The following is a 24,092-nucleotide window of genomic DNA, read 5'->3' on the forward strand; positions in this document are numbered from 1 at the left end:
TGTATTCGTGACTGAAACTTCTAAATCCCATGTGCATTCTGTGAGCTTGTTTACCGCACCCTTGAAGCAGAATTCTGTATAGTATGTAAAATGAAACGAAGATAGAGAAGACAACACAAAATGCTGGAGGAACTCGGGCTGTCAAGTAGGGAAACCGTAGACGCTGCCTGACCTGCTGAGTTTCTCCAGCATTCTGAATGTGTTACTCTGGATTTCTGCGGGATGTCTTGTGCTTACGGGAAAGAAACTTGAAAGGTCAATTGGGATTAAAGCAGAGTTAAATTTATACCTCGGGCGTGGATCATTCCTCAATCACGTCTGTACTTAGCATTCCAGTCCAGAGCAGATGCAAAATACAGGATATTGTATCCAAAATGATTTAAAGAAAATACTGTTAAGACACGCACCCTTAATTCGAATACTTTTAACTTCGTAGGTCTATTTTACAGGAGAAAGATTGTAAGGATTACAGAGGGTTTGTGAGATGCAGGAGCAGCCAAAATATTTCTGAATGGACAACGGACCCATGAACACTACCTCAGTATTTTTGCTCTCTTTTTGTACTACTTAATTTTAAATATACATTTTTGATTGTAATTTATTTTTTAGTGTATCACACTGTACTGCTGCCGCCAAACAACAGGTTTCATGTCAGTGATATTAAACCTAACTCTGATTAGTTATGGGTAGCAAAAGAATGACTTTCGATTCTGTCGGTGTGTTTGGTGGTTGCCATTTGCAGCGCGCACATTTTCTCGAGAGAAGAAGAAAACTATCAGCGCCGCAGCGGTTAAAAGGCAAGGGCCTGTTGATTGCGTTGCGGCCTCGGCAGCCTGGGAAAACCCCGCCTCCCGGGGCCGAGGGGCGGAGCCCGCACGGTGGCCGCAGCGCCGCCCGGCCCGGGCGCCTCGCGCGCGTGGCCGGCGGCCGGCTCCGCGCCCCCGAGTCGCGGGGACGCCCAGCGGGCTTCTCGCGCGCCTCGCCAGCACCAGCAGCTTTGTGTCCTTATCGGGGCACACGGGTGTCACTTGCAACCCCGAGATTCAGTTTCTTGCGGGCATCCCCCATAAACCCCAAAAATAGAAACAGTGGAAGACCGTACAAAGTGTGCAAAAAGCAACAAAAACTGAGCAAACACGAAAAGTAAGAAAAAAATAATAAATAAATAAGCAATGAATATCAAGATTATGAGATTAAGAGTCCTTGAAAGATTCAAGATTGTTTAACATCATTTCCAGTACACAAATGCGAAGAGAACAAAATAATTTTTATTCTGGATCCAATGCAGTGCAAAAAAAAACACAATAAGTATAAATGCATAAGGTAGCTTATATAAATAGTTTGATTGTATGTCCATGAAGTGGTGCTAGGTCTGTACATAAAGTGACTGATGGGAAATGATAAAGTAGTGGTGTTTGGGGGTGTGGAGGGGTGGGTTAGTGGCTGGAGGTGTTGATCAGCCTTACTGCTTGGGGAAAGTACCTGTTTTTGAGTCTGGTGGTCCTGGTGTGGATGCTACGTAGCCTCCTCCCTGATGGGAGTGGGATAAACAGTCCGTGAGCAGGGTGGGTGGGATCCTTCATGATGTTACTGGCCCTTTTCTGGCACCTCTCTGTATATAGCAAGAGTAGTTATTAGTACTTAATACATTGATTTTGAAAGAAAATATTGTAACTGTTATCACACACAAAATGCTTTAGGGACTCAGGAGAGGCTTCTGGTTTCTCCCCTCTTCCTCTACGGTCCCAATGAAGGATCTGGCCCCAAACATTGATAGCAGCACACATCAAAGTTGCTGGTGAATGCAGCAGGCCAGGCAGCATCTCTAGGAAGCGGTACAGTCGACGTTTCAGGCCGAGACCCTTCGTGATAGCTTATTCTCTCCAAAGATGCGACCTGACCTGCCGAGTTCCTCCAGCGTTTCGTGTGTACTGCCCTGGATTTCCAGCATCTGCAGAATCTCTTCTGTTTGGAAGTGGTAACAAGATTTGCGTTTGGCTCGGATGCGTTTCGTACAATTAGATTCAGATTTATTTATCACATGTATATCAAAGCATGCAGTGAAATGCGTTGTTTTGCGTTAACAACCAACATAGTCCAAGGATGTGGTGAGGCAGCCACAAGAGTCACCACACTTTCTGGTGCCAAGATAGCTTTGCCACAATAAATAACATCTGCAAACTGCACAAGCAGGGGTAGATAATCAAAATTTAAGTAATCCATTTTGAAATGTTAGATTACCCAGTGCCTTACCCTAAAATTGTTAAGCCCACTCCATGGCTTAACTATAGGTGTAAACAGAGTATCCCGAGGACAAGCTTATTAAAGTACAAGACTTTACAATCAAAATAATTAACACTGTTTTGCTTCCAAGCATGTGTTGTCCACATATTTTTTATCTCAGATATAAACTTTATTCATGATAACACATACAGCGGCCATTTTATTATCTACTTTCTGTATACTAAGTCACGTCATCCACAGAAATTCCCTGATGACCCAGCAATAATTGAGTGTATAAAGGGAGGACAGGAGGATGAATACAGGGCCCTGGTGGAGGACTTTGTCAAATGGTGCAGCTCAATATCAGGAAGACAAAGGAGATGGTGATGGACTTTAGGAAGACTGAGCCTGCATTACTGCCTGTTACTATTGATGGTGAGGATGTGGATGTGGTGAGGGCCTACAAGTACCTGGGATGCACCTGGATGACAGACTTGAGTGGAGCACCAACACAGAGGTTGTGTACAGGAAAGGCCAGAGTTGCCCCTACTTTCTGAGGAGACTGAGGTCCTTTGGAGTATGCAGGCCTCAGCCTGTTGTCGCCAAAACAATCTTCTATGCAGTGGTGTGCTGGGGCAATGGCATCAACATGGGTGATGCCAACAGGCTCAATAAACTGATTAGAAAGGCTGGCTCTGTTATAGGAGCCAAACTGGACACACTAGAGGCCATGGTAGAACAAAGGACCCGATTGGAAATCCTGGCAATTCTGGACAATGTTTCTCACCCTCAGCATGCCACCTTGGCTGAGCAGAGGAACTCTTTTAGTAATAAACTCAGACAACTGCATTGCTCCAAAGAGCGCTATGAAGTCATTCTTACCCTCGGCCATTAGGCTCTGTAATGAGTCAACCTATAGCCAGGGAACTGATGACCCCCTCCTGTTAGACTGTTACTGATAACTTATTTTTATTCTTTCTACTTCTCTTCGAATATTTGTATATTTGTGCACTTGTAATGCTACTGTGACACTGTAATTTCCTTTGGGATCAATAAAGTATCTAGCCATCCCTCTACCTAATTAAGTGACCGCTGAGTGTATGTTCGTGGTCAGTTGCTGCTGTAGCCCATCCATGTGTTGTACATTCAGAGGTGCTCTTCTGCCCACCACTGTTGTAACGTGTGGTTATTTGAGTTACTGTCAGCTTGAACCAGTCTGACCATTCTCTTCCGACCTCTCTCATTAACCTGGCATTTTCACCCACAGAACTGCCACTCAATGGATGATTTTGTTTTTGTTTTTTGTACCATTCTCTGTAAACTCTAGAGGCTGTCGTGTGTGAAAATCCCAGAAGGTCAGCAGTTTTTGAGATACTCAAACCATCAACAATTATTCCACAGTCAAAGTCACTTAAATCACATTTCTTCCCCATTCTGATGTTTGGTCTAAACAACAGCTGAACCTCTTGGCCATGTCTGCATGCTTTTATGCATTGAGTTGCTGCCACATGATTGGCTGATTGGATATTTGCATTAACGAGCAGGTGTACCTAATAAAGTGGCCACCCAGTCTACGCGCAAAAGACGATCAAAGCAGAGCAAAGCTCTTTGCATCCTCAATATCAATACATTCAGTAAGTGTTGACACTTCTAGCCATCCCCCACCCACAGTACACTCAATGTCCACTTTATTACGTACAACAGTCTCTAGAGTTTACAGAAAATGGTGCAAGAAAGGAAAATCTATCCACTGAGCAGCATTTCTGTGGATGTAAATGCCTCGTTAATGAGAGAGGTCAGAGGAGAATGACCAGACTGGTTCAAGCTGACAGGAAGGTGACAGTAACTCAGATAACTTTTGCACACCACGTTACAATAGTGGGGTGCAGAAGAGCATCTCTGAACACACAGCATGTTGAACTTTGAAGTGTATGGGCTACAGCAGCAGAAGATCACCAACGTACTCTTTATTAGGAGATACCCGATAAAGTGCCCACTGTGTGTACATCTCCACATTAAAACAAGTCGGAGCACAGGCCCGACCTGCAAGTTTTACATTTGCACTATATCCATCTCCTTGTGGATGACCTCCCCCCACCCCTTTGTGCACGAAGGTGAGTTTAAAACAATTTTCCAGCAACACAGCGAAAGTCACCCATGTGTTGGAAGGCAAACAGGACACCAAGTCTCCCATCGTTAAAACAAAACAAAGGACACAATAGCAATTTAATTTTTGTTGGCCCAAGTTTCAGTCTCATCCTACAGCCCACAGCTGTGCAAACTTTGCGAAAAAGAAAATCCTACAATTTAGGTTTCAAGTTCTCCACAGAATAACATAAAGTTTGAGAAATGCCAAAACAAAGTTTTTTAAAAAGTAATTAGTTTTGAAGTATGCAAGGTCACCTGCACCGTATCTTGCAAATTTTCTTGTTATTAAATATTCATTATAGTGTCATAGAGCACTATAGTGCAGATACAGATCCTTCTGCCCATCCAGTCTGTGCCAAACTATTATTCTGCTTAGTCCCATATCCCTCCATCCCTCTCTCAACAATGTACCTATCCAAACTTCTCTTCAATGTTGAAATCGAACCCGCATCCGCCACTTCCACTGGCAGCTCGTTCCACACACTGAATGGAGAAGTTTCCCCTCATGTTCCCCTAAATAATAAAAAAGTTACAAAAATAAACCGTGTAATGGCTTATAATTCTTGCATTGATAGTCAATGCTTTCAATACCATTGTGTTCATCATCATTATGTACCATGTCATATGACATCATCATCATGTGCCGTGTTGTATGACATGGGCGATTGTGGTCTTTCCACGACCATGATTGTTTTTGGCAAATACTCCTACAGAAATGTTTTGACATTGCCTTCTTCTGGGCAGTGTCTTGAACAAGACGGGTGACCCCAGCCATTATCAATACTCTTCAGAGATTGTCTGCCTGGCGTCAGTGGTCACATAACCAGGACTTGTGATCTGCACCAGGATGCTCGTACGACCATCCACCGCCTGCTCCCTTGGCTTCGTGTGACCCTGATTGCGGGTTAAGCAGGTGCCACACCTTGCCCAAGGCTGACCAGCTGGATAGCGGAGGGAAGGAGCGCCTTACACCTACTTTGGTAGAGAGGTATCCCCACCCCACCACCCGAACTGTTCTATTGCATTCATGTGGCCCCCTGGGGTGGTACTACGCTACAGTCACTCTGGAGCTTCCTCACCTAACCCAGCCCCTCGCTCGCCAGTAGCGGGAGAACCCTGCGCCCTGGTCCTCCCAGCTGAGACCTTCAAATAGTCTGACTGTGAAACTTTTTATCCTTTCACTCCTGTTTATCTTGAACGTGATTACAACTGGATTAACTCTCCTAGACATAACATGAACCTGGTAAACAGTGTTAGTGGCCAAACTTATCATCTTTATGTTTAGTGATTTGCAAAAATATGATGCCATGCATTCATCCATTGCTCTTTGTGGTATAGCAGTTTTACCAACAAGATTTACTTTATATTCAACATCCAAAAGTTCAAAGTAAATTTATTATCAAAGTATGCTTTTTTACCATATCCTACCCTGAGGTTCATTTTCTTGCTGGCTTTCACAGTAGAAGAAAGAAGTACAATGGTCGTGGCTATCCCTCGAGGTCGAGGATGATGGTCTTCATTCTGAAGAAGTGGCCCACGGAGTGAAGATGCCTGTGCGCGTATTTGTTTAACACGTACTTGATGTTGCACTCCAAGAAGCACACGATACTTCACAAATCAACCAACTGATTCCAGTGGCATGGAAACCACGACGATTGGAGCCGACGGATTTGTTGCAGCCTTCATCCGCCTTCACAGCCGTTGAGTTCGAAGTAACTTCGACTGTCTGTTCCACTGTTGAAGTCTTGGTTGGATTGTTCTTTGTCAGGGACCTCACCCTTGACCTTACCGCCATGGGTGACCCTACCAGGAGCATAGCTCCAGACGGCATTGCTCTCGGGATCACAGGACCACACAAGCTTCTCCACCACGACAAGGTGACAATCCACGGAGAAGAAAGAAATAGGATAGAATCAGTGCAAACTACACTCAGAAACTGACTAACAACCAGTGTCCACAGGAGACAAACTGTGCAACTACAAAGCAATAAATACATAAACAATTAAATAAATGATTGATAGATAGATCCATACACACTGGACATACATACATAGATAGACAGATAGATAGAACTATACACACTGGACATACATAGATAGACTGATTGATAGATCCATACACACTGGACATACATAGATAGATAAGTAGTAAGTACGGAGAACATGAGCTGTAGAATACTTGCGAGTGAATCCATTGGTTGTGGAATCAGTTCGGAGTTGAGGTGAACGAAGTTATCCACTCTGGTTCAGGAGTCTGGTAGTTGAGAGGTAATAACTGTTCCAGAACCTGGTAGTGTGGGTCCTGGGGCTCCTGTACCTCCTGCCCGCAAGGAGAGAGCATGTCCTGGGTGGTGGAGATCCTTGATGCTGCTGTCTTGTGGCAGTATTTCTTAGAGAGGTGCTCGATGGTGGAGAGGGCTCTGTCCGTGATAGACTGGGCCGTGTACACCACTTTCTGGAGGCTTTTCTGGTTTTGGGTATTGGTGTTTCCATGTCAGGCTGCGATACAACCAGTCAATTACATTGGCATGACTTCCATTTATTTTTTCATAGTGGACTCTGTCCAAATACTCCAAGGGTTACATTTATTTTAGTGTGCCCTGAGTACTTCTGCAATGCTCCGTTGGGACCGCAATGCATGACAAGGCATAGACGAAGTCATAGTCATCCGCTGCAACGAAAGATCCCTGATGTGACAAGCACTGGACCCAAACTTCAGAAATCAGAAGAGTGGAACAGCCCCAGTCCGCCAGCTTTTCTGCCTTTAATCATCTCCAGCAGTTCTACAAAACAGAAATCTAGCTGTCAATATAGGATAGGGCAGACAACCAAATCAATTACTCTGAATAACGACCTTGAACTGAGTGTCAGTAAGGCCAAGGGATGGACTTCAGTACAGGGACGTCTAGAATGAGGGACATAGCCTCAAGATTCGGGGGAGTAGATTGAGGACGGAGATGAGGAGGAACTGCTTTTCCCAGAGGGTGGTAAATCTGTGGAATTCTCCACCCAATGAAGCAGTGGAGGCTATCTTAGTAAGTATATTTAAGACAAGGTTGGATAGATTTTTGCATAGTAGGGGAATGAAGGGTTATGGGGAAAAGGCAGGAAGATGGAGATGAGTCCATGGTCAAATCAGCCATGATCTTATTGAATGGCAGAGCAGGCTCAACGGGCCAGATGGCCGACTCCTGCTCCTATTTCTTATGTTCTTATGTAAGTCAGCAGAACACACACATGTCCACTCTATCTAGGCCTTTCAATAACAATAGCAGTTTAGCAATCACAATTCTCCAGTCCTACGAAGGGTCTCGGCCTGAAATGTCAACTGTGCGCTTTTCCATAGATGCTACCTGGGCTGCTGCATTCCTCCAGCATTTTGTGTATGTTGTTGAGCACTTCAGCAATGTATAATTTATGTACAAACGTATATTCTGTGTGTGGTTTGTTACCTAGGTGCCTGTGACGCTCTTTTAAAAAAATTGTACCCGCAACTCACCATACTTGTGCACGTAATATAAGTGACTTGAGTCAGCCCAAGGCACAAAGTACCTCTTAAACAGGGACTCGAGAGGTTCTGCAGGTACTAGAAATCTTGAGCAAGACACACAGAATGCTTGAGGACCTCAGCGGGTCAGGCAGCATCTATGGGGGAGGGGGAATAACTAGTCGATGCTTTAAGATGAGTCCCTTCATTAAGTCCTGATTCAGGCCCGAAATATACCCTGTTGATTTTCCAGTTCCCCCAGGTCTGCAAATCTCTGTGAGGCCACTGGGGAGGTCAAAAGCCTTTGAGTCTGAGTCTACTGGAGGCTGAAGACGGCCGTTCCTGGGGTTAGAGCACCGTGCGTGTGCGAGGGTGGGGGGAAAGGGGTAACGCTGTTAGTTTTGCTGCTGGTGTTGTGTTCTGTGTTGCTCTGCCGTGCATTGTGGGCATGCGGTGCTGGCACCAGGATGTGTGGCGGCACTTGGCTGTTAATTCAAGACGACGCATCTCACTGTACGTTTCAATGAACGCGACTCTGAGTCCAATCCTCCCCCTGTTCGCTGATGTCCTCCTGCACATCGTGTGCGTTCTCTCTGCAAGATCCCAACAGAGGTAGTAAAATAGACCTTCCTATAGGTGGCAGCATTGAGCAGCAATTATAATGGGAGATAATGGCTGCTTTGGATTGATATAAAACATCCTCGGCAATGAAGAGACTGACAGCTCCTTTATCATCTGCACCCAGACGTTTGATGCTATCTGAAGAAATCCAGTCTGATATTTTTTTGCTGCTCTGTTGTACTTTATCTGAACCGAGTGAAAGGAATATATATCTTTTTTTAATCAAACCTAATTAGCAAGATGTAGGATGTCAAAACTGCAAAGCCAAAGAGAATTAATAAAATCTGCAAAGACGTGCTTGCAGGAATTGCATCTCAAGCCTCGAGAGACACAGAAGAGACATTTCAACATTGGGGATGAGTTCAAGGGAGAGGCAACATTTCTCAAAATCAGAATCAGGTCTATTATCACTGACACATGTTGTGAAGTTTGTTGCTTTGCATCTGTGGTACAATGTAATGCATAAAATACACTATAAATTACAGTAAGATATATATTTAAAAATTAAATAAGTAGGTGCAAAAAGAGAGTAAAATGATGAGGTAGTGTTCATGGTTTCTTGGACCATTCAGAAATCTGGCAGAAAGGAAGAAGCTGTTTCTAAACTGCTGCTGTTCCTTCTCCTTGTCGAGAAGAGGGTACATCTAGATGGACATCTCTTACCAACTGCTAAAATCTCTTACTAGCTCTTCTTTCAGTTAGTCCTGACGAAGGGTCTCGGCCCGAAACGTCGACTGTACCTCTTCCTAGAGATGCTGCCTGGCCTGCTGCGTTCACCAGCAACCTTGATGTGTGTCGTACGTCTAGGTGGTGTGGGTTTCTGATGATGGGTGCCGCCGTTCTGAGGCATCACCTTTTGAAGAAGTCCTCGATGGCGGAGAGCTGCGCCCGCGATGGGGCCTGCTGTGTCTGCAAACCGCTTTAGCTCCGAGCCTCCACATCGGATAGAGATGTCACCTGGCAGAATCCTCCTCATGGTACGTCTCTGTAGAAATTTACCAGACTCTTCAGTGACATATCCAATCTCCACAAGCTCCTGGTGAAATATTGCTGCTGGCGTGCCATCCCAAAACACTTTACAACTAAGGAAGGCCGTCTTTCCCAAACACCTGCAGCACAGATGGCGTTTAAATAGGAAAGACAGCAGACGTTTCTGCGCAGAAAGCACACTGCCAGATTCAGGAACTGAAAAGTCTACAGAAAGCAGACGGAACACCCCAGTCCGACCCAGGCAAAGCGCACTGCCACAAGAAAGCAGCTTCCACCATCAAGGACCCCCACCATCCAGGCCACGCTCTCTTCTCACTGCTGCCATCAGGCAGGAGGTACAGGAGCCTCAGGACCCACATCACCAGGTTCAGGAACGGTTATTACCCCTCAACTACCAGGCTCCTGAACCAGCATGGATAACTTCACCCACCTCAACACTGAACTTTTTCCATAAGCTATGTATTCTCTTCCTAGGGCTCTGCAATGCACGTGCCCAGTATTATTTTATTTATTTACTTATTTATTTCATATTTGCACAGTTTGTCTTCTTTTGTACATTGGTTGCTTGTCTACGTTTGTGTGTGTTTTTCCATTGATTCTATTTTATTCCTCTGTTTTATTGTGAATGCCAACAAAATGAATCTCAGGAGTGTAAAACATGTACTTTGATAATAAATTTACTTTGAACTTTGAACAGAGAGTGGCAGCACGATAGTGGGAAAATTGTCTGTTTTAGTAATGCTCGCGAGGACTAATATTCCACAGAATACAAAGAAAAACTCTTTGACATCGGTAAGACCAGACACAGACTGGATGACCGCTTCGCGAGCACCTTCGCTCCATCCGCCATGATTGCCTGGATCTCCTGGTGACCAGACATCCAATTCTCTGTTCACTCCCACATGGACATTTCCAGCCTCAGCTTCAGCCACTGCCAGGTTGAGGCTAAATGCAAATACGAGGGACAGCGTCTCATATCCACCTCCAATCCGTTGTCATGAATACTGAATCCTCCAACATCCCATAACCACTCCCTCTCTGTCCATAAGACATGGGAGCAGATGGAAAGTGATGGGTGGATCCAGGTGTGGAGGGGTGATAGGCAGATAGAGGAGGGGAGAATGGAGATTGACAGTGGCTGGGAAGTGATAGGTGGACGCAATAGATGGGTGTGGACAACTATCCACAAACCATAAGATAAAGGAGCAGAATTGGACCATTTGGCCCATCAAGTCTGCTCCACCATTCCATCATGGCTGATTTATTATTCCTGTCAACCCCATTCTCCTGCCTTCTCCCTGTAACCTTTGACACCCTGAATAATCAAGAATCTAACAAGTTCTGCTTTAAATGTACCCACTGACTTGGCCTGTACTGCTGCTGGTTGCAATGAATTCCACAGATTCACCCCCCTCTGGCTAAAGAAATTCCCTGTATTCTGAGGCTGTCCTGTACTGTTGTCTCTTCCACTATTGGAAACATCCTCTCCACATTCACTCTATCTAGGTCTTTCACTTTACAGTGCAATGATTAGGGTTTGGTTCCCACTGATGTCTGTAAGGAGTTTGTACATTCCCCCCATGATGATGTGGGTTTCCTCCAGGTGCTCTGGTTTCCTCCCACATTCCAAAGACATACGGGTTAGGTTGAAGTGACACTGTGAGGGATTCCTAATAAGCAGCTAGTTAGTAAGTTGTGGCATGCTACGTGGGCACCGGAAGTATGACGACACTTGCGGGCTGTTCCCAACACAGACTCGGCTTATCACGTTTGGTAATTTTTTTCCCCCCGGCCCTTCCCTCTTCCCTGCTCTGGCCTCCTACCTCTTCTCCTCATTTAACTTTCACCTCTCTCCGGGTCCCCTCCTCCTTCTCTTTCTCCCAAGTCCACTCTCCTCTCCTAACAGATTCCCTCCTTCCCCAGCCCTTTACGTTTCCACCTACTACCCACCAGCTTCGTACTTCATCCCCCCTCCCCAGCTCGCATGGCTTCATCTGTCACCTTCTAGTCTGTCATGGTTCCTCTCCCCCCTCCTTCTTATTCTTGCATTTTCACCCTTCCTTTCCAGTCATGATGAAAGATCTCGACCCAAAACATCGACTGTTTATTCCTCCCCATGAATGCTGCCTGACCAGCTGAGTTCTTCCAGCATTTTGTCTGAGTTACCTGAAGTGTTAGTTGTTGAGACTAAGGATGCATTTCGCACTGTGTTTTGATGTTTTGATGTCATGTGGCAAATGAAGAATCTTCTACTTTCTCTTATACTGCAAACACACAATAACCATTGAAAATCATACACATGAGGTTCTACAGAGGCTGGAACTCCAGAGCTACACAAGAAAACGCTGGAGGAACTCAGCAGGTCAGGCAGCATCGATGGAAGTGAAGGAACAGTCGATGTTTCAGGCCGAGACCCTTCTTCAGGACTGGAAAGAAAGGAAGGGGCAAGTCTTCACTGAGCTTTCAAAGTCAGCTGCCTGTCAGACGTGCTGGTGCTTATGCATTAGCAGAAGGAGCCTTGCTCGGTTAACCTGCACTCCCTGCGCCTCCGCAGCACCTGCAAACAATTTACTAGACTGCAAGGAGACCTCCAAACAACATCTTTGCTTCGAACTGCCAAGATCCTGTTGCAGTAATTTTAGCACACACTACTCTCCGGATTTAATTGGTGGGATAATCTACTCCACTCCGCTGAAGGACTGGGATAACAATTTATCCCTCTGTTGGAGGGTGTGTTTGAATGCTCAATCTGTTCAAAGTCCAATGTTCAAAGTAAATTTATTATCAAAGCACATATATGTTACCATGTATAACCCTGACTTTCCTGTTCTTGTGGGCAATCACAGTAAATACAAGAAATTAAAGAACCCACCCATCAGGAAGGGTAAACAACCTAAATGTGCAAAAAAAAACAAACTGTGCAAATACAAGAAAAGAAAAAAAATAATTATAATAAGTAGATAAGCAATAAATATCAGAATATGAGATGAAGAGTCCATAAGACTCTAGGACCATAAGTCATAGGAGCAAAAACAGGCCATTCAGCCCATCGAGTCTGCTCCACCATTCCATCATGGCTGATTCTGGATTCCATTCAACCCCATACATCTGCCATCTCTCCATATCATTTGATGTCCTGACCGATCAAGAAATGAGCAACTTCTGCCTCTAGTATATGCACGGACTTGGCCTCCACCGCAGTCTGTGGCAGAGCACTCCACAGATTCACTACTCTCCGGCTAAAAAAAAATTCCTCCTTACCTCTGTTCTAAAGGGCCGCCCCTCAATTTTGAGGCTGTGCCCTCTAGTTCAGGATATCCCCACCACAGGAAACTTCCTCTCCACATCCACCCTATCTAGTCCTTTCAACATTCCGTGAGCTTCAATAGAATCCCCGCATTCTTCTAAGTTCCAGTGAGTACAGGCCCAAAGCCGCCAAAAGTTCCTCATATATTAACCCCTTCGTTCCCAGAATCATATCCTCATAAACCTCCTCTGGACTCTCTCCAATGACAACACATCCTTTCTGAGATATGCCACCCAAAACTGTTGATAATACTAAAAGTACAGCCTGACTAGTGTCTTATAAAGGCTCAGCATTATCTCAAGCAACACACATCAAAGTTGCTGGTGAACGCAGCAGGCCAGGCAGCATCTCTAGGAAGAGGTACAGACTGTACCTCTTCCTACAAATGCTGCCTGGCCTGCTGCGTTCACCAGCAACTTTGATGTGTGTTACTTGAATTTCCAGCATCTGCAGAATTCCTGTTGTCAGCGTTATCTCCTTGTTTTTATATTCTGTTCCCCTTGAAATAAATGCCAACATTGCATTTGCCTTCTTTACCACAGACTCAATCTGTAAACTAACCTTCTGGGAGTATTGCATGAGGACTCCTAAATCTCTCTGCACCTCTGACGTTTGAACCTTCTCCCCATTTAGAAGCTAGTCCACACTATTGTTTCTTTTATCAAAATGCATTATCGTACATTTCCCAACACTGTATTCCATTTGCCACTTTTTTGCCAATTCTCCCAATTTGTCTATGTCCTGATGCAATCGCATTGCTTCCTCAACACTACCTACCCCTCCACTTATCTTCATATCATCCTCAAACTTTGCCACAATGCCATCAATTCCAATATCTAAATCATTGACGAACAATGGGAAAAGCAGCAGTCCCAATACTGACCCCTGAGGAACACCACTAGTCACCAGCAGCCAACCAGAACAGGCTCCTTTTCTCCCCACTCGCTGCCTCCTGCCTGTCAACCAGTCTGCTACCCATGTGAATATCTTTCCTGTAACATCTTTGAAAGTGAGTCCAGAGCAGTGGGAACAGTTCAGTGATGGGGCAAGTGAAATTGAGTGAAGTTGTCCCCTTTGGTTCAAGAGCCTGATGGAAGAGGGGTAATAACTTTCCCGAACTTGGTGTTGAGAGTCCTAAAGTTGTGGAATTTTTGGTTTCACCAAATGTTTGTCCATTCATGCTCCACCACTGGAACAGTGACTAAGTTTCACAAGTGTTCCAGAGACGGCAGTGTGCTTTGCGATATATTGAGATTGCTGAAGTTACTATACAAATTCATTATTTCCCCAGAGTGCTGCCCCTTTCTTTCCTTAATGAAGGTGCTGACTGTGGCAAAGCTCCACTTTGCCTTTGGAAGTCAGAGCATTGAGTGCAAGTTGGTGTGGTCTTTCATTGATTCTGTTATATTTATTATTTAGAATCAGAATCAGGTTTAGTATCACCGGCAAACGTTGTGATTTTTTCAACTTTGCAGCAGCAGTACAATGCAATACATAATAATACAAAACTGTAAATTACAGTAAGTATATATGTGTATAAAATAGTTAAATTAAATAAGTAGTGCAAAAACAGAAATTAATAAGTGGGAAAGTAGTGTTCATGGGTTCAATGTCCATTTAGAAATTGGTCGGCAGAGGGGAAGATGCTTTTCCTGAATGGTTGAGTGTTCCAATGGGAAGAGGGCATGTCCAGGGTGGTGAGGGTCCTTAATGAAGGATGCTGACTTTTTGAGACATCACTCCTTGAAGATGTTTTGGATACTATGGATACAATGCCCATGATGGTGCTGACTAAGTTTACAACTCTCTGCATTTTATTTTGATCCTACGCAGTAGCCTCCCCCCACACGGTGATGCAGCCAGTCAGAATGCTGTCCACGGTACATCAGCAGAAACTTACGAGTGTTTTAGGTGACACACCAAATCTCCTCAAACCCCTAATGAAATATAGCTGCTGTCTTGCCTTCTTTATAGTTGCATCGATACCTTGGGACCAGGTTAGTTCCTCAGAGATATTAACACCCAGGAACTTGAAAATGTTTACTCTCTCAATTTCTGATCCCTTAATGAGGACTGGTGTGTGTTCCTTATGGACTTATTGAGTATGCCTGCAAGAAAATGAATCTCCTTCTCACATAGCCGTCCATTTTTCTTTTATCTATGTGTCTATCTAAGAATCTCCTAAATGTCCCTCATGTATGTGCCTCCACCACCATCACTAGCTCCCACCACTGACATTCTCAGACATTCCCCCTATACTCTCCTCTAATCACCTTAAAATTATGCCCCCTCGTATTTCTGCCCTGGGAAAAAGTCTCTGATAGTCTTTTCCATCAATGCCTCTTATCATCTTTTACACCTCCAAGGTTCAGACCCCACTTGGAGTACTGTGCTCAGTTCTGGTCACCTCACTACAGGAAGGATGTGGAAACCATAGAAAGGGTGCAGAGGATGTTGCCTGGATTGGGGAGCATGCCTTATGAGAATAGGTTGAGTGAACTCAGCCTTTCTTCCTTGGAGCGACGGAGGATGAGAGGTGAGCTGATATAAGATGATGAGAGGCATTGATCGTCTGGATAGTCAGAGGCTTTTTCCCAGAGCTGAAATGGCTTGCACGAGAAGGCAGTTTTAAGGTGCTTGGAAGTAGGTACAGAGGAGATGTCAGGGATACGATTTTTTACACAGAGTGACTGTGTGGAATGGGCTGCCAGTGACGGTACTAGAAGCAGATATGATAGGGTCTTTTAAGAGACTCCTGGACAGGTATATGGGGCTCAGAAAAATAGAGGGCTATGGGTAATCCTAGGTAATTTCTAAGGTAAGGACATGTTCGGCACAGCTTTGTGGGTCGAAGGGCCTGTATTGTGCTGTAGGTTTTCTATGTTTCTATGTAAATTTATAACCAAAGTACGTATATGTCACCATATACAACCCTGAGATTCATTTTCTTGTGGGCATACTGAATAAATCCATATAGAGTATGCAATGAAAGTGCATCAACCTGGGCATTCAACGAGAGCGCAGAAGACAGAAAAAATACAAATAGAAATAGAAATAAATAATAGTAATAAATAAATAAATCAGCAATAAATATCGAGAACATGAGGCGAAGAGTCCTTGAAAGTGAATCCATAGGTTATGAGAATATTTCAATGATGGGGTAAGTGAAGTTGAGTGAAATTATCCCCTTCAGTTCTGGAGGAACTCAGCAGCTCAGGCAGCATCTATAGAGGGGAATACAGAGCCAACGTTTCGGGCTGATACCCTGCATCAGGGCTGGAAATCAAGGAGGGCATAATCCAGAATAAGAAGGTGAGAGAGGGGTAGGGGTACAAGCTGGCAGGTGATAGGTGATAGGTGAGGCCAGGTAGGTGGGTTGGGGAGGGGGGAGATGAAGCAAGAAGCTGGCAGGTGATAGGTGATAGGTGAGGCCAGGTAGGTGGGTTGGGGAGGGGGGAGATGAAGCAAGAAGCTGGCAGGTGATAGGTGATAGGTGAGGCCAGGTAGGTGGGTTGGGGAGGGGGGAGATGAAGCGAGAAGCTGGCAGGTGATAGGTGGAAAAGGTACAGGCCTGAAGAGAAAGGAATATGATAGGAGAGAAGAATGGACTACAGGAGAAAGGGAAGGAGGAGGAGGAGGTGATAGGGAGGAGAGGAGAAGAGAATGGGGAATGGAAAAAAGAACGAAGGGGGAGGGGAAAAGAAATTACAGGAAGGTAGCGGAATGATGTTCATGCCACCAGGTTGGAGGTTACCCAGACAGAGTATGTTGGGCTGTAGTCTGGTGTACTGACCTCCACCATGCCGAGGCCCGGTTTCATTCCTCCATCTCTCTGACGTATCCCTGTGACTCGACTCCTCTTCGGAGCAGCTGTGGGTAGTCAGTGTAACTCCCTGGGATCTGGCACCAAGTGAACTAACAACCTCCCGCCCTGTGGGGTGAGGGAGAACGATGGGGGAGGGCGAAGGGAAGGAGTGGGGGGGGTGTACAAGGAGAGCTCTGATGGGGTGACCTCGAACACGACTGAGTGTGCACTCCCACCTCAGTGTAGACATCCTTACTCATTGGTTAGCCTTGTAATTATATCATAGGTTAACTGTTACAGGACCAAAGGACCAAAGAGACAGGAGTTCAGTAGTTCACTACTCCTCGAGGGACAATACGTAATCTGGTGTAGTTTAGCAATTAGCGTGATGTCGTTACAGTTCAGAGTTTATTTCTGGCATCCTCTCTACAAAGTTTGTACATCATTCCTACGACTGGGTGCTTTGGTTCCCCCCACGTTCCAGTTAGTAGCTTAATTGCTCATTGTAAATAGTTCTGTGATTGGGCTGGGTAAAATGGGTGGGTTGTTGGTGGTGTGGCAAAATATACTGGTCCTGATGCGTCACAATTAACCAGAATTCACTGTATGTATATCATAGGGATGCAAAGCCACAGCAAAAATGCTGAGTCCAATCACACACAAGAAAAATTCTGCAGAAGCTGGAAATCCAATCAACACACACAAAATGCTGGAGGAACTCAGCAGCTGAGGCAGCAGTCATACAAATGAATAGATAGTCAACGTTTCGGGCTGAGACCATTCACAGGACACATCCCGATCGAGGGCCTCGGCCCAAAACGTTGACTGTTTACTCTTTTCTGTAGATGCTGCCTAGCCTGCTGAGTTCCTCCAGCATTTTGTGTGTGTTGCAAGGATACTGAGGTGGTTTTCAGCGGTTCATTGTCCGTTCAAAAATCCGATGGCGGAGGAGAAGAAACTGTTCCAAAGGCCCTGTTCCAGGATCTCTAAGTAAATATATAACATTGTATTATACAGGACATACTTACTGTACATTAGCATATTATACAATAATGTACTGACAAAATCTATAAAATTAATTAAATTAATAAAACATAATATACAGTACTTTATTAATTATAAGTATTAGAATCTCATGACCTTAAGACATAGGAGCAGAATTAGGCCATTCAACACATCCATTTATTTTCCCTGTCAACTCCATTGTCCTGCCTTCTCCCCATAACCTTTGACACCCTGACTAATCAAGAACCTATCAACCTTTGCTTTAAATATTCCCAATGACTTGGCCTCCTCTGCCTTCTGTGGCAATGATTTCCACAGATTCACCACCCTCTGGTTAAAGAAATTCCTCTTCATCTCTGTTCTAAAGGGAGCCTTTCCATTCTGAGCCCTGTGCCTGGACTCCACCTCCGCAGGAAACATCCTGTCCACATCCACTCTATCTAGGCCTTTCAATATTCGGTAGGTTTCAACACTATCCTCTAACACAGGACAGAAACAAGCCCTTTGGCACTGGTCACCCATGCCAAACAAGATGCCCCTCTACAGATTCCCCCTGGATGCAAGCAGCCGGCATGTGAGGGAACATTTGGGATGGACTGGGACAGGTGGGACAATCCTCGGAACTGGATTGAATTGACTTTATTTCTTACATCCTTCACGTACATGAGGAGTAAAGATCTTTAACATTACATCTCCATCTAAACATGCACTGTGCATCCATAGTAATTTATAATAAATAGAACAGTCAGTGTAATATCGAGTACACTCAAGTCAGCATGAGTTCATCAATCTGACGGCCTGGTGAAAGAAGCTGTCCCGGAGCCTGTTGGTCCTGGCTTTTATGCTGCGGTACCGTTTCAAGTCAAGTCACTTTTTATTGTCATTTTGACCATAACTGCTGGTACAGTACACAGTAAAAATGAGACAACGTTTTCCCAGATGATAGCAGCTGGAATAGATTGTGGTTGGGATGGCTTGGGTCCCCAGTGATCCTACACACCTGTCCTTGTAGATGTCCTGAATCATGGGAAGTTCACAACTACAGATGTGCTGGGCTATCCACACCACTCTGCGGTGTCCTACGATTAAGGGAGGTACAGTTCCCATACCAGGCAGTGATGCAGCCAGTCAGGATGCTCTCAATTGTGCCCCTGTAGAAAGTTCTTAGGATTTGAGGGCCCATACCAAACCATTGTGTGGGACTGTGGAATTTCCATTTGCCAACTCTCTTCATACCCACGCTACCCTCATTATACTTGTGCACATCACAATAAATTGAAATTGATTTATTTATTTAAAGATACAACACAAAACAGACCCTTCCAGCTTATTGAGCCCTGCCACTCCAGCGACCCACTGATTTAATCCTAACCTAATCACAGGACAATTTGCAATGAGCAATTGACCTACTAACTGATGTGTCTGTGGACTAAGGGATGAAACTGGGGCACCTGGAAGAAATTCACATGGTGTCAGGAAGGACATACAACATTTCTTACAGAGGACGCCAGAATTGAACACTGAGCTCTAACACCCCGAGCTGTGATAGCATCACACTAACCGTTCATGGGGCCTGACATCGATTCTGTGTAGAATGTGTAGAAAGAAATATGAATTTCCTTATCCACAAATACCAAGTTAAATTTTAAAGTGGATTTACTCAACCCAAAAATTTTTGGCTGTTTGAGGTAATTTACAGGTCGTAAAACCTGTAAACCAATTTGGATTTTATAATTGCCGGCTCTTTGGCAGGACCTATTGTCCACTCTAAATCACTGCACACATCACATCACCAGGCCCAGTTCTCAGCCAATCAGCAGCCGACATTTCAAATCCCATTTGGGTCCCAAATCCTCAGATAACTAGAAAAAAGATAGCACAAGGAGACCTTAATCACAGGATCGAGGCGTCCGTCTGCTGTCTACTGTTTGCCTGTGTTTGCTCCTCATTTTCTGCCGGGCTGGGAGCTGAGCCAATGTTTGCTGAGCACACTACTCCAGGCCAGCTGTGGTCCTTTGTGTTCCGTCCATTTGTTTGTCCAGGTACTTGGTACAATCCGGGAAATCTTTCCTGGCTTATCTCTCCCCAGGCACAAAAGTACAAACGAAGCAGACAACTTATCACCAAGATGACAGAAGCCAGAGAATATAAAAAGACACATAAATGACCGACTGATGGAACATTCAAATGAAGACTAACAAACCTCTGCAGGCTTACACAGATAAGATATTGAAGCTTCCTAAAGACTTGCTCATTAATTCCTGATCATGTTTCCAACAAGATTAAAAGTATTTTAACTTGTTTCAATTAACGATTGCGATGATACACCCAATCCCTACAAATATATAAATCAGGTTTAGTATCTCTGACATTTGTTATGAGATTTGTTGTTTTGTGGCAGCAGTACAGTGGAATTTTCTTAAAACTATAAGTTAAATAAGAAATGTAAAAAATAAATAGTTAGTGCAAAAAGAGAGCGGCAAATGAGATATTGTTCATGGGTTCATGGTCTATTCAGCAGTCCGATGGTGGAGGCAAAAAAGCTGTTCCTAAAGTGTTGCCAAATTATTTATTTATTGAGACACAGCACGAAGTAGGTCTTTCAACCACCCAGCAATCCTAGATTTAATCTTAGCCTAATTTACAACGACCAATTAACTTACTAACCGGTACGTATTTGGACTGTGGGAGGGGACCGGAGCACTCGGAGGAAACCCACGTGCTCACGGGGAGACCGTACAAACTCCTTACAGGCAGTGGCGGGAATTGAGCCTGGGTCGCTGGTGCTGTGCTAACCACGATGCCACCCTGCTGCCCCGGTGTTCCTAATGAACGACCTCGGCACGAAGCACTGGCTGCTTAATCCTCTCAGTGCTGCCTGACCTGCTGAGCTCCTCCAGCATTGTGACCGCTGTGCTCCTGAAACATTCAGTGTGGGTCTTCAGGCTCCTGTACCTCCTCCCCGATGGTAGCAGTGAGAAGAATCAGAATCAGGTTTAATATCACTGACATATGTTAGAAAATTTGTTGTCTTTGCAGTACATTGCAATATGTAATAATAGAAAAAATACCAATTACAGGAAGTATATATATAATAGCTAAATTAAATGAGTAGTGCAAAAATGGAAATTTTAAAAAAAGCTCCCGTGTTCCTGTGTTCAATGTCCATTCAGAAATAAGATGGCAGAGGGGAAGAAACTGTTCTTGAATAATTGAGTGTGTGTCTCCAGGCTCCTGTACCTCCTCCCTGATGGTAGCAATGAGAAGAGGGCATGCCCTGGGTGATGGGGGTCCCTAATGATGGATGCCGCCTTTTTGAGGCACCACTCCTTGAGGATGTCCAGGATACTACGGAGGCGAGTGCCCATGATGCAGCTGACTGAGCTTACAACTTTCTGCAGCTTATTTCAATCCTGTGCAGTGGCCCCCTGCCCTCCACACCAGACAGTGATGCAGCTAGGGAGAATGTTCTCCACAGTACATCTGTAGAAATTTGCAAGGGCATGGTCCAGCACTTTGTTTATAGCCTTCTTTATCTTGGCAATTCAAGTATTCGGGGTGACACCGTAGTGTGGTGGATAGTGTAATGCTATTGCAACGTCAGAAACCCAGGTTCAACTCTACCACGGTCTGTGAGGAGCTTGAACGTTCTCCCTGTGACCACATGGGTTTCCTCCATGAGCTCCAAGTTTCCTCCCACAGTCTAAAGACATACAGGGTCAAATTTCAAAGTTCAAAGTAAATTTATTATCGAAGTACATATGTCACCATATACAACCCTGAGATTCATTTGCTTGTGGGCCTTCACAGCAAATAAAAAGAAACAGAATAGAATCCATGAAAAATGACACACAGGATGGACAAACAACCAACGTGCGTAAGGTGGTCCCTCTATCCCTCTCACTATACCCCTTGCCCATCCTCTGGGCTTCCCCCCTCCCCCTTTTCTTTCTCCCTAGGCCTCCTGTTCCATGATCCTCTCATATCCCTTTTGCCTATCACCTGTCCAGCTCTTGGCTCCATCCCTCCCCCTCCCGTCTTCTCCTATCATTTTGGATCTCCCCCTCCCCCTCCCACTTTCAAATCCCTTACTCACTCTTCCTTCAGTTAGTCCTGACGAAGGGTCTCGGCCTGAAACGTCGACTGCACCTCTTCCTAGAGATGCTGCCTGGCCTGCTGCGTTCACCAGCAACTTTGATGTGTGTTGCGTAAGATAGTAAGCTATGCAAATACATAAGGAAAAAAGGTAAACAAATAATAAATATATAAGCAATAAATATCAAGAACTTGAGATAAACAATCCTTGAAAATGAGACCGTTGGTTGTGGGAACATTTCAATGATGGAGCAAATGAAGTTGAGTGAGGTTATCCTCACTGGTTCAAGAGCCTGGTGGTTGAGGGGTAGTAATTGTTCCTGAGCCTGGTGATTGAGGGGTAGTAATTGTTCCTGAGCCTGGTGGTTGAGGGGTAGTAATTGTTCCTGAGCCTGGTGGTTGAGGGGTAGTAATTGTTCCTGAGCCTGGTGATTGAGGGGTAGTAATTGTTCCTGAGCCTGATGATTGAGGGGTAGTAATTGTTCCTGAGCCTGGTGGTTGAGGGGTAGTAATTGTTCCTGAGCCTGGTGATTGAGGGGTAGTAATTGTTCCTGAGCCTGGTGGTTGAGGGGTAGTAATTGTTCCTGAGCCTGGTGGTTGTGGGTCAGTAGGTTAATTGGGTCACATGGATGCAATTGAGTGGCACGTGCTCATTGGATTGGAAGGGCCTGTTACCTTGATGTATGTCTAAATAAATCAAATAAATGCTCATGCAGATCATTTTTAAATTGTGTGAGAGCATCTTCTTGTCCAGCTTGCCAAGGCAGTATGTTCCAAAGTCCCTCTGGGTGAAAAAATCTTCATCATACCCCCTCAAAGCTTCTTAATTTCTGGTTTATAGTTTACAGCCCCAAATTACTTCAAGGAGCTAAGAATTTCTGTGGTGACTAAATCCACTTTTAGTTTTAATTTGGTATTTGTGGTGAAGGAAATTCATATTTCTTAACCACTTTCTACATGAAATCTTTGTCAGGCCCCATCAGGTCAAGCCAAGTCGAGTTGGAAGGCAAAACTGGCCAAAGCATCACTGGCACCACTCTGCCCGCAAAAGGGCCAGTATCATCATGAAGGATCCTTCCCCTCCCACCCTGCGCTCATGGACGGTCTGTCCCACTCCCATCAGAGAAGAGGCTATGTAGCATCCACACCAGGACCCCCAGACTCAAAAACAGTTACTTTCCCCAAGCAGTAAGGCTGATCAACACCTCCAGCCACTAACCCACCCCTCCACCCCTCCACTACTTCAGTCAGTCACCTTATATACCGACACTCCTGTGCCCAGTGTCAGTTCATGGACATAGGATGTTGGGCGTTATGAAGGAGGAATGTCGTGGGTGGGGTGTGGAAGAGGAGGCAGAGAAGAAGTGCTAGGGGCGGGGGATGGCATGGGTGCAGATACACCCAGCCCTGAGACACCAGGCAAGGTCATTTGATGCCAAACAATTGGATTATTGATCATTACAGTACTGTAGTAATTTTATGTATTGCACTGGGGGAAGGGAGAGGGGAGGGAGCAGGAAGCATCAGGGAAACATTCTCGCTATTCCCAACATTCTTTGCTCCTGCCAGATTTACAAACTTGCTCTCTGTTTCATGTTGACAAATACAGTACTGTGCAAAAGTGTTAGGTACCCTAGCTATACACCGCATATGTGCCTAAGACTTTTGCACAGATCTGTATGCCCCCTCGTTCTAGTCTCACTTGCCAATGGGAACAATTTTCCTGCCTCGACCTTATCCACCCCATTCATAATGATCAAGGATCAAACTTATTCACCGGATGCACTGACTACGAGTACAGTGGATGCCAATTAATTGGGCCGTTGGTTAATCAGTGCAGCCGCTTATTTGGGACAACTTTTACAGAACAAAAACTAATCAAGATAAAAGACGAGATTCCCTTTATTTCTTTAGGACACTATGCTGCTTAATTGGGACAGGAGACAGTTGCCAAACAGTTTCTAATTACTGTCAGTTACGTGCACTTGTGTGGCCGTTAGGCACTATGCCATGCTTAGAGTGATCAGTTTTTAAATAGCCTCAGTGGTGTGTGTTTGTGTTCAAAAAGCAGTGACTTCTGTTACTGATGGTTGGCAAGCAATAAGCAGTAAGACAATTCAGAACTGTTTTTTTTCAAATATTCAGACTTAGAAATGCCAGAAACAGCTGAGAGTAAAAATGAAACAATTTCACTACTTCAACCAGTTGGGAACTACAAAGAATTTGAAGGTATCAACAATCCTCTTGGAAGTTACCTCTGGTCCACACCGGGCACTCAGCTTTCAGACATTGGGACCGCGTGTGTCCTTTGTTTCACGGAATCCTGGTTAACCCCTTCCATACCGGATATACCAATTCAGATCGACGGGTTTACTATACGCCATCAGGATAGATCTGTAGAGTCTCTCAAAA

The sequence above is a fragment of the Mobula birostris genome, chromosome 27 (genome assembly GCF_030028105.1).
Source record: "Mobula birostris isolate sMobBir1 chromosome 27, sMobBir1.hap1, whole genome shotgun sequence".
In the NCBI taxonomy this organism is placed as follows: Eukaryota; Metazoa; Chordata; class Chondrichthyes; order Myliobatiformes; family Myliobatidae; genus Mobula; species Mobula birostris.